Source organism: Palaemon carinicauda, chromosome 34, assembly GCF_036898095.1.
Source record: "Palaemon carinicauda isolate YSFRI2023 chromosome 34, ASM3689809v2, whole genome shotgun sequence".
Classification (NCBI taxonomy): Eukaryota; Metazoa; Arthropoda; class Malacostraca; order Decapoda; family Palaemonidae; genus Palaemon; species Palaemon carinicauda.
The window spans coordinates 52,809,770-52,822,746 of NC_090758.1; the positions used below are offsets into that span (position 1 = coordinate 52,809,770).

Below are 12,977 nucleotides of genomic sequence, written 5' to 3' on the forward strand. Positions count from 1 at the left end.
AATAATAATAATAATAATAATAATAATAAAAATAATAATAATAATAATAATAATGATAAATAAGAGGATAATAATAATAATAATGATAATAATAATAATAATAATAATAATAATGATAATATTAATAATAATGGAAATAATAATAATGATAATAATAATGATAATAATAATAATAATAATAATAATAATATTAATATTAATAATGAAAATAATAATAATTATTAATAATAACTATTAGTAATAATATTGATAATTATAATAAAGGCATAGATAAAGAGAAGGATAATAATCATAATGATAATGATGAAGAGGATTATAATAATAATAATAATAATAATAATAATAATAACGTTGATGATAATAATAATAATAATAATAATAATAATAATAATAATAATAATAATAATTTTAATAATAAAAGTATAGATAAAGAGAGTGATGATCATAATAATAATAATAATAATAATAATAATAATAATAATAATAATAAACGGATTTTGAGCGAAGCGAAAAATCTATTTTTGGGTGAGATGGCCATGTCGTCTTGATGGAAGTTCCTATAGGGTAGCTTCCTAGGGTATATTACAACTACGGCGATATTCCCAGAGAATTTACCTTAAGGTACCAGAATTCTAACTCCTGGAGCGAATACCCCTCCTGAAAGGGATATCGCGACATATCAGAGGACGTATTCTTGACACGCCACATGGCAATCTGCATCCTGGACAGAGATTTCGTCTCGTAGGAGGCGATTGGCAAGAAACGAATTCGGGAAAGAAAAAGGGGGAGCCGCTCCCAAGGCTCCCTAACATCCGATTCGTATGCGTGCCTGGCGCCAATCCTGGCGCCATCTGTATTCCTTGTAGCGCACACGAGGTGCTACAGATACTGTATGTAGGGAGGGGTCCTACAGCCCTTTCTTAGAAAGGCAAGGGCGGGTCCATCAGGACTACATGGCCATCTCACCCATAAATAGATTTTTCACTTCGCTCAAAATCCGTTTTTTGGGCTCAAGCCATGTCGTCCTGATGGAAGTGTACCAGAGCATTACTGTATCTGTGGATTCTCAGAACGTGCCGTACTCCTCGGAGGTAATTTTTTTTCCCGGTCGACTAGACCTAGAGACCTAAGATGTTACCGTTATACATCTTTTCAACTAACTATAAACCATATTAGAGCTTCCTGCCCCCCTACAGTGAAGAGTCCTACTAGACTCTGGAAAAGTCTCGAAGAGTACATATACCTATGTATGAATACCAGGCAAGCTAATATAGTGGTCTCGCCCTATATTAAGTAAAGCATAGTTTGTAAAGAATCACTGCGTCAATATGAAATATCGACCAATTCTCCGCACAATACTTGTATTGGACAAAGGTTTTATATCCGCATAGGAGGAAAACCAATGCAACATAGCTTGCATAAAGGAACAATTCTATTAGAATTATCCCAGATAAGGTACATAGGATGAATGCTCAATTATACCAATAAATTGACACAGGTGAAGGAGACGCAAGGTTCTCAAGAACCAGTTTATTGACAGGCAATAAATAGACAGGTTAACCACAATTATATATATATATATATATATATATATATATATATATATATATATATATATATATATATATATATATATATATATATATATATATATATATATATATATATATATATATATATATGTATATATATATATATACATAAGAAGAGGATAACCCAAAACTTTAAGCATAAGTATGATAGTAAACAGAACTTGTTTGTCTGAAAGAAAAAACATTAAATACCACTCTTAAGATACCGAGGTATCAAAGTCAAAAAAGTCTGTATTACAAATCAATGACATTAGCGTTAGAAACGCTCGGCACACATGTCTGCACTTATGCTAAGTTCACCTTCGGAAATGGAACAGTCTACATGGGCAACACAGTGCCCTCACTTAGTTTGTAGTACAGTATGTAACTACACACTCACCCTGGAATTAATCGTCCCAATAAGACCACTGTTTCCTCGCAGAGTTAAACAGTATGGTTAACACCGCGACCCACTGCTACCACAGATCTCTTTAGTTCCTCTACTTGCTTCGCATAGTGGCGAAAGAACACTCTGGAAGACTTCCAGCCAGTGTATGAACGGTGATGTTCAAAATCCATACAATTAAAGAAATTTAAGGATGAGGCAACTTTCCTCGGATCGTGACCTGCGCGTGTACTGTCAGGATCCGCTCTGCGAATAAAATATGTGATTCTCACTCTGAGTTGATTCAGAGATAAATTTGAGCCTGATGTTTCTCCCCTGAATAGTTGATCACCCTTGAAGTCTGAAGTTCTATGAAGATAGACCTTTAGGCATTCTACTGGACATAGAGATGCATCTTCTTTCAGAGGGCAGATTCTCCAGGGACACCACCTGTTGGTGGGTAACTCATTCTTGGCGAGAAACGTAGGATCCGGAAACAGGTTCAGTTCTCCCCCATCCAGGAACTGAACACGACCTGCCTCTCTCGAGAGGGCTACAATCTCACTAACCCTGGCCCCGGACGCGAGTGCAAATAGAAAAATAGCTTTTTGTGTCAAATCCTTTAACGCACACTCTTCATTGCTCAACAGAGAAGCGAAATGAAGAACTTGTCTAAAGACCATGAAATGGGCTTTGGAGGTGCTGAAGGTCTGAGCTTAGCACAGGCTTTCGGGACTTTATTAAAGATCTCGTTACCTAGGTCGACCTGGAAGGCATATAGAATGGGTCTTGTCAAAGCAGACTTACACGCTGAAATCGTGTTAGCTGCCAATCCTTGACCATGGAGGTGGAGAAGAAAGATAAGCAGAAGTCTGTCAAGATCTCCTGCGGATTCTTCGCCCTGACAAAAGGCCACCCATTTTCTCCAAGATGACTCATATTGCCTTCTAGTAGATTTGCACTTATATTCCCCAAGGAAGTCTATGCTGGCTTTCGAAATCCCGAAACGCTTTCTCACCGTTAGGGAGAGAAAATCATGAGCTGCAGGGTCCGGGTTTTCTGTAATAAAGCGCAGACAGTAGACTTCCAGACTCGCTGGGTCAGAACTGGATCTGGTAGCGGTACAAACTTCAGCTACAGTTCCAATGCCAGGGGGAACCACACGCTGTTCGGCCACTTGTGGGCCACTATTGCCGCTACCCCTTGAAGGATCTCAGTTTGTTGAGGACCCTCAACAGAAGGTTGTGAGGAGGGAACAGATAAATCTTGGACCACCTGTTCCAGTCGAGGGAAATTGCGTCCACTGCTTCCGCTAAGGGGTCCTCGTACGGGGCACGTACAGGGGCAACTTCTTGTTGTCTTTCGTCGCAAAGAGGTCTATCTGCTGTTCTGGGACTTGATTCAGAATGAAGGAGAATGATCCTGCGTCTAAGGACCATTCCGACTCTATCGGTGTGAACCTGGATAGAGCGTCCGCCGTCACATTGCGGACTCCTTGAAGGTGAACTGCCGACAGGTACCACTTCTTCTTATCCGCCAATCGGAAGATGGCCAACATCACCTGGTTGAGAGGTGGTGACCTCGATCCTTGTCGATTCAAGTATCTCACAACTACCTCGCTGTCCATCACCAACCTTATGTGGATCGAGTGACGCGGGGAGACTTTCTTTAAGGTAAGGAGCACTGCCATAGCTTCTAGAAAGTTTTATGTGAAAGGTCTTGAATAGCTTGGACCAAGTCCCTTGGACTTTTTTCCGATGAGAGTGACCTCCCCATCCCTCCTTCGAGGCGTCTGAGTGAATCGTCACTGACGGGGGAGGTGGCTGAAGAAGAACCGACTTCTTTAGATGTCTGGCTTGGGACCAAGGCCTGAGAAGAGTACTTAGCCGAAGCGGCTGGTCTTCTCAGATCTCTTCGCGCGTTTGATGCATAACTTCTCCAAACTCCGATTGCATCCTTTAGCTGTGCTCTTAGCACTGGGTCTGTCACCGAAGCAAACTGGAGAGAGCCCAGTACCCTCTCCTGCTCGCGTCTTGATATCCTTTCGGAATCTAGAAGTCTCTTGACAGAACCCGCTATCTCCTTCCTTTTCTTCGCCGGGATGGAGAAACGGTGTGACAAAAGGTCCCAGTGGATTCCCAGCCACTGGAACTTTTGAGATGGAGAAAGTCGAGACTTTTTTCTGTTGATCTTGAAGCCTAGATACTCTAGGAACTGGATCACTTGACTGGAAGCTTGCAAGCATTCTGTCTCGGATGCTGCCCACACCAACCAGTCGTCCAGGTAGGCTACTACCTGAATTCCCTTTAGGCGTAATGTTTGAGAGCTACGCTCGCAAGCTTCGTAAAAAATCCTTGGGGCTATGTTTAGCCCAAATGGCATGGCTCCGAAGGCGTATAGTCTTCGTTGTAGCCTGAACCCTAGGTAGGGGGAGAGTCGATGGCTGATTGGAATGTGCCAATAGGCGTCTGACAAGTCTATAGAGACGGAATATGCCCTCTTGGGCAGTAAGGTCCTTATGTGTTGCAGTGTTAGCATTTTGAATTTGCAATTCACTATGAACTTGTTGAGTGGCGACAAGTCCAGAATGACTCTGAGCTTTTCCGAGTCTTTCTTGGGAACACAAAACAGCCTCCCGTAGAAATTGAGGGGCTTCACCCTTCGGATCACCTTTTTTCTCCAGCAGTTCTTGAACGTACTCCTCCATAACGGGGGTGGAGTGTTGGAAAAACCGAAGGCACGGGGGTGGAGTGCTGTACCAGCTCCAGCCCAGTCCATTCTTGAGTAGGCTTTGGGCCAGGGATCGAAGGTCCACCGATCCCGAAATTTCAGAAGTCTCCCTCCTACCGGTATCATCTCACTTTGACTGCCGTCCTGAGGTGTTGCCTCCCTGACCACGACCACCCCTGAATCCCCTTCCCTTTGAGGGGCGCCTAGACGAGCCTCTGGCTGCTCCTCTAGGCTTTGCTCGAAAGGAAGTAGACTGCCCTTCGAACGCTGGGGTGAATGCCGTGGACTGTGTCGACACGGCCTGGAGTACCCACTGAAAAGTGGTCGGGGTTTGTGCCACCATCTGGGGCACTGGAGGCAATGGCAATTGCAGTTGCTGTTGCTGTCTAACAGGCTTGGCTGGCCGAGACGGTAGCCTAGTCCTCATAGTCTTCCTCTTTGGTTGAGGACCCTCATCCGGGGAAGACTTTCTTTTGATAGCCAGGCCCCACTTCTGGAGAAGGTTTCCATTCTCCAAGGCGGCCTTATCAACAACTTCTTTGACCAAGTCGGTAGGGAAAAGGTCTTTTCCCCAAATGTTGGAGGAGATTAGTTTCCTTGGCTCGTGCCTCACCGTAGCCGAGGTGAACACGAACTCCCTACAAGCTCTCCTTGCCTTGACGAAGCCATAAAGGTCCTTCGTCACTGTGGCCAGATGAGTCTTGGCCACCACCATGAACATTTCATGGACCTTGGGGTCACTTGCCATCGTCTCAAGAGTAGTCTGAAGAGACATTGAGGCAGCCAGTCTTTCTTTTGTCTCGAACTCTCTTCGCAAAAGAAAGTCAGACAGCTTAGGGAGGTCCTCGCCGAACTGACGTCCGGCAATATCAGCCTCCAACTTCCCAACTGAGAACGTAAGATGGACGTCCTTCCAGTCTTTGTAGTCCATAGGCAGGGCCAGCGACAAGGGTTTACACTCCTCCAGGGAGGGGCAAGACTTGCCGGCCTCGACTGCTTTTAGTACAGCCGCAAATTCTTTCTGTAAAAAGGGAAAGGCTCTAGCAAGCGAGGACACAAGGGAAGGGAAGGGAGCTTCTTGCTCAATGCAACTACCTTTGAGTTAAAGAAGCCCCTCTCTTTCATCGAGGATGAAAGTAGAGCTTGAGCCTTAGCGTGGTCCATCACTATGACCTCCTTCGGCTCTGTCTCCTCCTTTGAAGCTGGTTCCTTCATCAGCCGGACATAACAGTCCGGATATGATGCCTTGCTGGGCCAGAATTCCACCTCCTCCAGGGGAACTGAGCCCAGCTTATCCGAGATGACGATCTTTCCAGTCGTCATCGGCATGTGCTCAGCATACCTCCATGGGTTACCATCTGAGCACACGGGAAGGTCTTTCACATTGAGCTTTTTCTGGGCCCATGTGATTCTGCAAGGCACTGCATCCGCAGTTCCAATGCAGCCGCCTTCTCCTGATTCTCCTTCTGCATTTGTTGGATCATTCCAACAATAGAAGAGAGGGCCTGTCCCAGCTCTACTGGGAGACCGGCCGATGTTGAGGGAATAGGCTCCGGAATCTGAACCGGAGTAGCCGACACCTCGTCGACCTCTTCCTCTACAACGTCTGGGGCTTGAACTTCATCCTGGGCTTCTGCCAGGAGGTCTTCCTCCAGACGCTCGTCCACATCAGACATCCTGTCATGTAACTGGATGCCTTGTATCGCGACTGCGACTTCAGCATCCACCTGGATCTGAACTTGGGGGATCTCCTCTTGAGGCTGGGGAATCACTGCATCAGCTGATGCCTTAGGGAAAAGATACGCCCTCATCTTCTCACTTGGAAGATAAAGGCCAGAGGTGTTCTTTTGGAAGCCCCTTACCCAGGTACGAAGCTTTCTCCTTGCTATATCCCTTGATTCCGCCGTCCTAGGGGAATCAAAGGCCTCAGTAATCAGGTTAGTGCACACAGTACATACCTGAGGGTCCCAATACCGGAGATCATCCTTGGAGACAGCGCATGCTTCGTGTCTCCTACAAAACTCATGTCCGCAGAGGTTCTTGCTGCGGACGTTGTAGAAAGCACTTCCGCACTTCGGAGGGTCCTTCTGTAAAGAGAAGAAATTCCCATGAGTATCAAGTGAACTATGTATCACTGGATATGCATTGTATAGCATAACAATTCAAAAAGGAAAGACACACACTTGTGTTTCCCTCACAACCCAATGCTGCAGCCTTCCAGATAATAAAATCAAATGGTTAATCTCTTCTAGAGTAACCAATGCAGTTTCCAGAGGAAACAGGTGGAGCTCACACCTAATCTATGATTTTAAAATCCTGGATAATAGACAGGAAAGAACTCACTTTCCTATCTGTAGGGCAACAGCAAAGGACTGTGCAAGAAAACACAAAAGTGTTAGAACACACAGTGCTGTACCAAAACCCATACTATAGTTCTCTTCTTACTGTATATGTTATACTGAAGAATACTAGTACAGTATAGGAGGATTCGTGCCATCCGGCACCTGCCGGCCGGCACACACCATATCTAGCTTTAAAGTATACTACTTAACAGCTATAAGGCGGCAGCAACTGCCGGCCGGCAACAGCCAATGTCGGCCGGCAATGGCTGCCAGCCGGCAACTACACAAGGTAGTACCCAGCTGCCGGCCGGCAACTACACAAGGTAGTACCCAGCTGCCGGCCACACTCTTGGTGACCGGCAGACAAGGGCTGACATTAGCCGGCCGGCAAAGGTACAGGACCGATGCCAGCCGGCAGCAAAAGAACCAGAGGACTACACCTGCCCGGCTGCCGGCCTCATAGGCCGGCAGCCGGGTCGGGTACAGCACTAGAAGAAAAATAGAATGGATGCCGGGATAAGAGTGTACACTACCTCCAAGCCCGGCAATCCGAAAGAGTGCATATAAGGAAGGGGAGAATCTAATTCAGGCTTCCTGACCAATGCCGTCTGGCTCTACAGGCAGGCATGGATGAGGGACCAAGGGAGGTCCGGGCAGCACTCAAAATATAAGACCTTTGCTGGCCGACAGCTCTGCCGGCCGGCAAGGGGCTGAGTCAATTCCACATCCTAACCTATACTAGGTCCAGATGTAGAACGACGTACAGTACTGTAATGGCTAGGCCATTACGGAGATAGAGGGGGAAGGGACAAAGAGGGTCCTACCAACCTTGCTTTAGTGACGGATCACCCGCAGCCAAGAAACTTATCTTAGCCTAAGGGAGATCCAAGGGGGGAGGACAGCAATACTTGCCAGCTCCCAGAGCACCAAAGGAAGGAAGGTGTTGCCACTCCCAGGGAAAGAAACTTATCCTCCCCCGAGAACAGCAACAAGGACTAGTCTGGTAGATCATAAAAGAAGGAATCATATCCACAGAAACCTTCGGTAGTGACCTAAGGAGGCTAAGCCACCTTTGTCTGTGTCAGGCCAGCGAGGGAGACTCTACCCCAAGCCAGACAAGCACAGACTCAGACTAAAAACTCTGTTGTTCTGTCCCTCTTTGAACCAGACTTACTGGAACAGGAAGGTACAGTAACACCCCAGTATAGTTTTATCGAAAATTAACTCGGAAAAAACCACTTAGGGATAAGCCCAAGGCTTAAACAGAGGGAAAGGGATTGCATACCTTCTCCGAAGAAAAGAAAGCAACCGGGGAGTATGAGAAAGTATACTAAGGCTCCATAAGCAACTTAGCCTAGGCACCAAGAGAATCGATTACCTAAATCACCAAAACTCAGTCGTATACTATCTTGGAAATATTCAACACAATCTTAAATGTATAAAACATAGCCTAAAGCTTCAATAAAATTTTATTACACTCTGAAAAACCAAAATCATGCATGAAGTACTAGGACCAAACGACTAGGCTACATGGCCTAGCGTAGGCCAGAATGGCGAATACTTCGCCAAAATAATACTAAGCACGAAAGGAAATCCTATGTAATGCTAAATAGCTAAAATTTATTAAAGCAAAACAACCGGGAATGTCGCTCTGACTAACTAAACTTATACCTAGCGAGCGACAGCGTCCATGACGCCTCCGGTAGGCTACGGCTCTTGTAACAAAGATTAATCCTATTAATCACTCAAAAATTTACCAAGAGCCTACATTTATACATAAAAGACATGGTACTCAACTTATCAGAGGCCGACGAAGACGGAGAAGCCATGAAAAGTAGAATAAATCCAAGATTTGCGAGAAACACAGGAAAAAACACCGAGTTGTTAAGCTACGCAAAAAGGAATACAGATGGCGCTAGGATTGGCGCCAGGCACGCATACGAATCGGATGTTAGGGAGCCTTGGGAGCGGCTCCCCCTTTTTCTTTCCCGAATTCGTTTCTTGCCAATCGCCTCCTACGAGACGAAATCTCTGTCCAGGATGCAGATTGCCATGTGGCGTGTCAAGAATACGTCCTCTGATATGTCGCGATATCCCTTTCAGGAGGAATATTCGCTCCAGGAGTTAGAATTCTGGTACCTTAAGGTAAATTCTCTGGGAATATCGCCGTAGTTGTAATATACCCTAGGAAGCTACCCTATAGGAACTTCCATCAGGACGACATGGCTTGAGCCCAAAAATAATAATAATAATAATAATAATAATAATATTATTTATTATCATTATTATTATTATTATTATTATTATTATTATTATTATTATTATTATTATTATAATCATAATATTAATAATAATAATAATAATAATAATAATAATAATCCAGATATATTCGCTATGATAATAATTGATATTTCTCTGTATTTCATTTGCTGTTATCATTGATGATTTTTTTTTATTATTGTTTTCAAAAGTACATATTCAGAAAATACAAGGAGAATTTTTTTTTTTTTTAGTAAACTTTAATAGTTTTTCGATAATAAATCTCACTTTTGTTTACAACAATTGATTGATTATTTACAGAGAAAGGATTTGTGTTTGGTAAAAGTATTAAAATCATTTACATCAAAAAGAAAAAAAAATAATGAATAACTTCATCATAAAATATTATTATATACACAAACTGAGGTCATATATAATAAAAACTTATAGTACTCTGTTTTAATAAATAAAACAAACATTTAGATAAAACCCCTTACTTCGCAGAGCCCCGAGATAAATTCACAAAACTTATGATATTGTAAGATGTAATATTTCAGTGATATTGTGGATCGTTTATTTCCTTTGACTTGTCATTATTTGAGCCCGAAATTCCACGAGAGGCGAGAAGCGTTACTGCAATTTCTTCGGACTAAGAAAGTCTTTTAAAACAATTCATCTTCCTCTGTGTTTCCAGGGTTTCCTGAGAGTTGATTTTACCTCATTCGTTCCATTTGGTTTCTTGCGTTCAAATGTTCGAGGTGAAATGGGACATTTATTCTTTATTAAATTGAGGGGATGATATATATAAGGTGGGGTTGTAGAATATATTTCATTTTCTTATTCCCTCTTTACTTGATATTCTGGTATATTTCAAATTTATTCAAGAATGTAAGATGGGTATATTTACAAAGAGGAATCATTATAATCTACAATTACTGTTGTATTGGAGGAAATTCCATTCAATAATGCCAGTTTCAATTATTTGTGAGTGAATGAGATTAAATTATTTCCAATAATGCTATTTACAATTATTGTTAAGTTGGAATAAATTACATCCAAATATGCAAGTTACAATTGGTAAATGGTATTAAATTTTACAATTATTGGAAAATAAGATAAAATTCCATTGAACAATGCAAGATATAATTATGGGTAAATTAGAATGAATTCTATTCAACAAGGTAAGTTATAATTATTGGAAAATGGGAATAAATTCCATTAATTTATCCAAATTCTAAATATTGGTAAATGGGAATAAACTTATTTCGACAAAGCATGATACAATCAGTGATCAACGGCTTCAAATGTTGATATAACCTAAAAAAGAAATGAGACATTATTATGTGCAGATATATATAACAAAGAGCTAACAAATATATTTCACAAAAGCAAAATGCATAGTCATCATCATCATCATCATCTCCTACGCCTATTGGCACAAAGGTCCTCGGGTATATTTCACCAGTCGTCCTTATCTTGAGGTCTTAAATCAATACTTTTCCGTATATTTTCTCCTAATTCACGCTTTATAGTCCTCAGCCATGTCGACCTATTCTAGTGGCTTGTAGAGCCCTGTTGAAATTTTTGTGAACAAATCTCTTTTGGAAAGTGCGAAGAGAATCCCCAAACCATCTCCAACAACCCTTCATCATGATCTCATCCACATATGGCTCTCGAGTAATCTCTTATGGCTTAATTTTTAGTCATATCCTACCATTTAAAAATGCGTAGTAAATCAATGAAACAAAAATAGTATAAACTTGCTATTAAAATTCCTGCCCCCCCCAAAAAAAAAATATCGCCAAAACCGGTGGTTCATATCGAAAAAAGGTCAAAATCAGAAAGATATACAAGCACTAATTAACATCACAATGGAGGCTGTCTGTAGTGCAGCCTCCACCAGCGATTGTGTTTCTAATTAAGGCTCTGAAGTAAATCATGGGAACTCTGTCTATCCACGGATTGATTGGCTCCAATTCCTGGCGTTTTAATTCTGGTCAGTCTGCGTCAGATTGCAGCAATGCAATTGAACCTACTTTGCATCATGGGAGATTCTGCTTCATTATGTATCGGAGGCGAGATGTTATTGCAAATTAGATCTTCTCTGTGTATGATTGATAGATGGCTGGATTTAGAAAGTGTACCATTTACTTATGATAATAATAATAATAATAATAATAATAATAATAATAATAATAATAATAATAATAATAATAATAATTCGAGTTTCAAGCCACAAAATAGCAGGAAATAATTTTTTTTAAAAGAATCTACATTTCATTATACAAATACCCATCTTTGAACAGTGTTACCAATGCCCCAGTTTCTATAGACCAGAATTTTTATTACATTCCCTTTTTTTTATTTCTATTTCCATTTCTTTCGGGGTCTGGTAAAAACTCCAATTTGTATTCACAAAACGAGTTTTTCCAAAACTTTATTACCTATGTCCAATGGAGGCAGAATTAATATTTGTTTACTGAAAAACAATGGGAAAAGTGCCAGGAATTTTCCTACTGTGGAGGGAGGGGGAAATTGGTTATCACTTTGAGACAGATTTTGGATTATTAGCATTCGTTAGATGTAGGTGTGTATATAATATCTTTTTCTATATATAATATATATAAACAGGTGCATTCATATAAAATGTTTCAATTATATTGGTTGATTAAAGATCAGACAAAGTGCTATGATTTATGGATATGGTAATGATTTTAATGGAATTGAGAGGGGTATTGGTGGTGAGAAAATACTACACACGCACACACAGATTCAACCCTTCCCACCCCTTCCCCCTTACCTAATTACAACAAGATATTCTGAGAAATTTATTGATGATTAAATTATCTATTATTATTATTATTATTATTATTATTATTATTATTATTATTATTATTATTATTATTATTATTATTATTATCAGCAGCTGAGCTCCATCCCTAGTTGGAAAAGCAAGACGTTAAATGCCGAAGGGCTCCAACAAGGAGAAATAGCCCAGTGAGGAAAGTAAATAAGGAAATAAATAAACTACAAGAGAGGAATAAACGATCAAAATAAAATATTTCATGAACAGTAACCAAATAAATTAGATCCATCACATGTGAAGTATAAGAGCTTGAAAAAGTAAGAGGATTTATTATAGTTAAAGTAATTGAATAAATAAAGAATAACATAATTGATTTTTCCAATAAGGACGAATGTGTAGATGGCCTTTTTTTCATGAGGGGGGGGACGTATTAACTTCTATATAAATTTCCTTCCAGTATTTAATCTAGTTAAGTGAGAGAGTAAATTTCCCCAAGCTGACAATCGATCCAATCGAGTTGCCAGATAGTTATTATGTCAGTCCTTTTCTACCTAATATATTTGATCACATCTGTTTCGAATTGTTCACTTATGAAGCCTTGAAATATCGTTATTATATTTTTTGCTAATTCTATGATTAGAATAAAAAGATTTTTATTAGAAAATAGTAAATCTAAATATTAGCAACAATTCATTCGACCTATTCTAAAACAATTTTATTATGAATATTACTTACCAAGCATAAATAACTAAAAGAAAAATTAAAAATTATATCCAAAATATAGCATGTTTGAGAGAGAGAGAGAGAGAGAGAGAGAGAGAGAGAGAGAGAGAGAGAGAGAGAGAGAGAGAGAGAGAGAGAGAGAGAGAGATCAATTGTTGATG

The 12,977-nt window shown here is 40.8% G+C and overlaps 1 pseudogene; it reads right to left on the reverse strand.

Moving 5' to 3' along the window:
- LOC137626924 (neuroligin-4, X-linked-like) overlaps window positions 1-4,663 on the reverse strand; it is a 37,218-nt pseudogene extending 32,555 nt beyond the window's left edge.
- Between the last annotated feature and the right edge of the window lie 8,314 nt (window positions 4,664-12,977).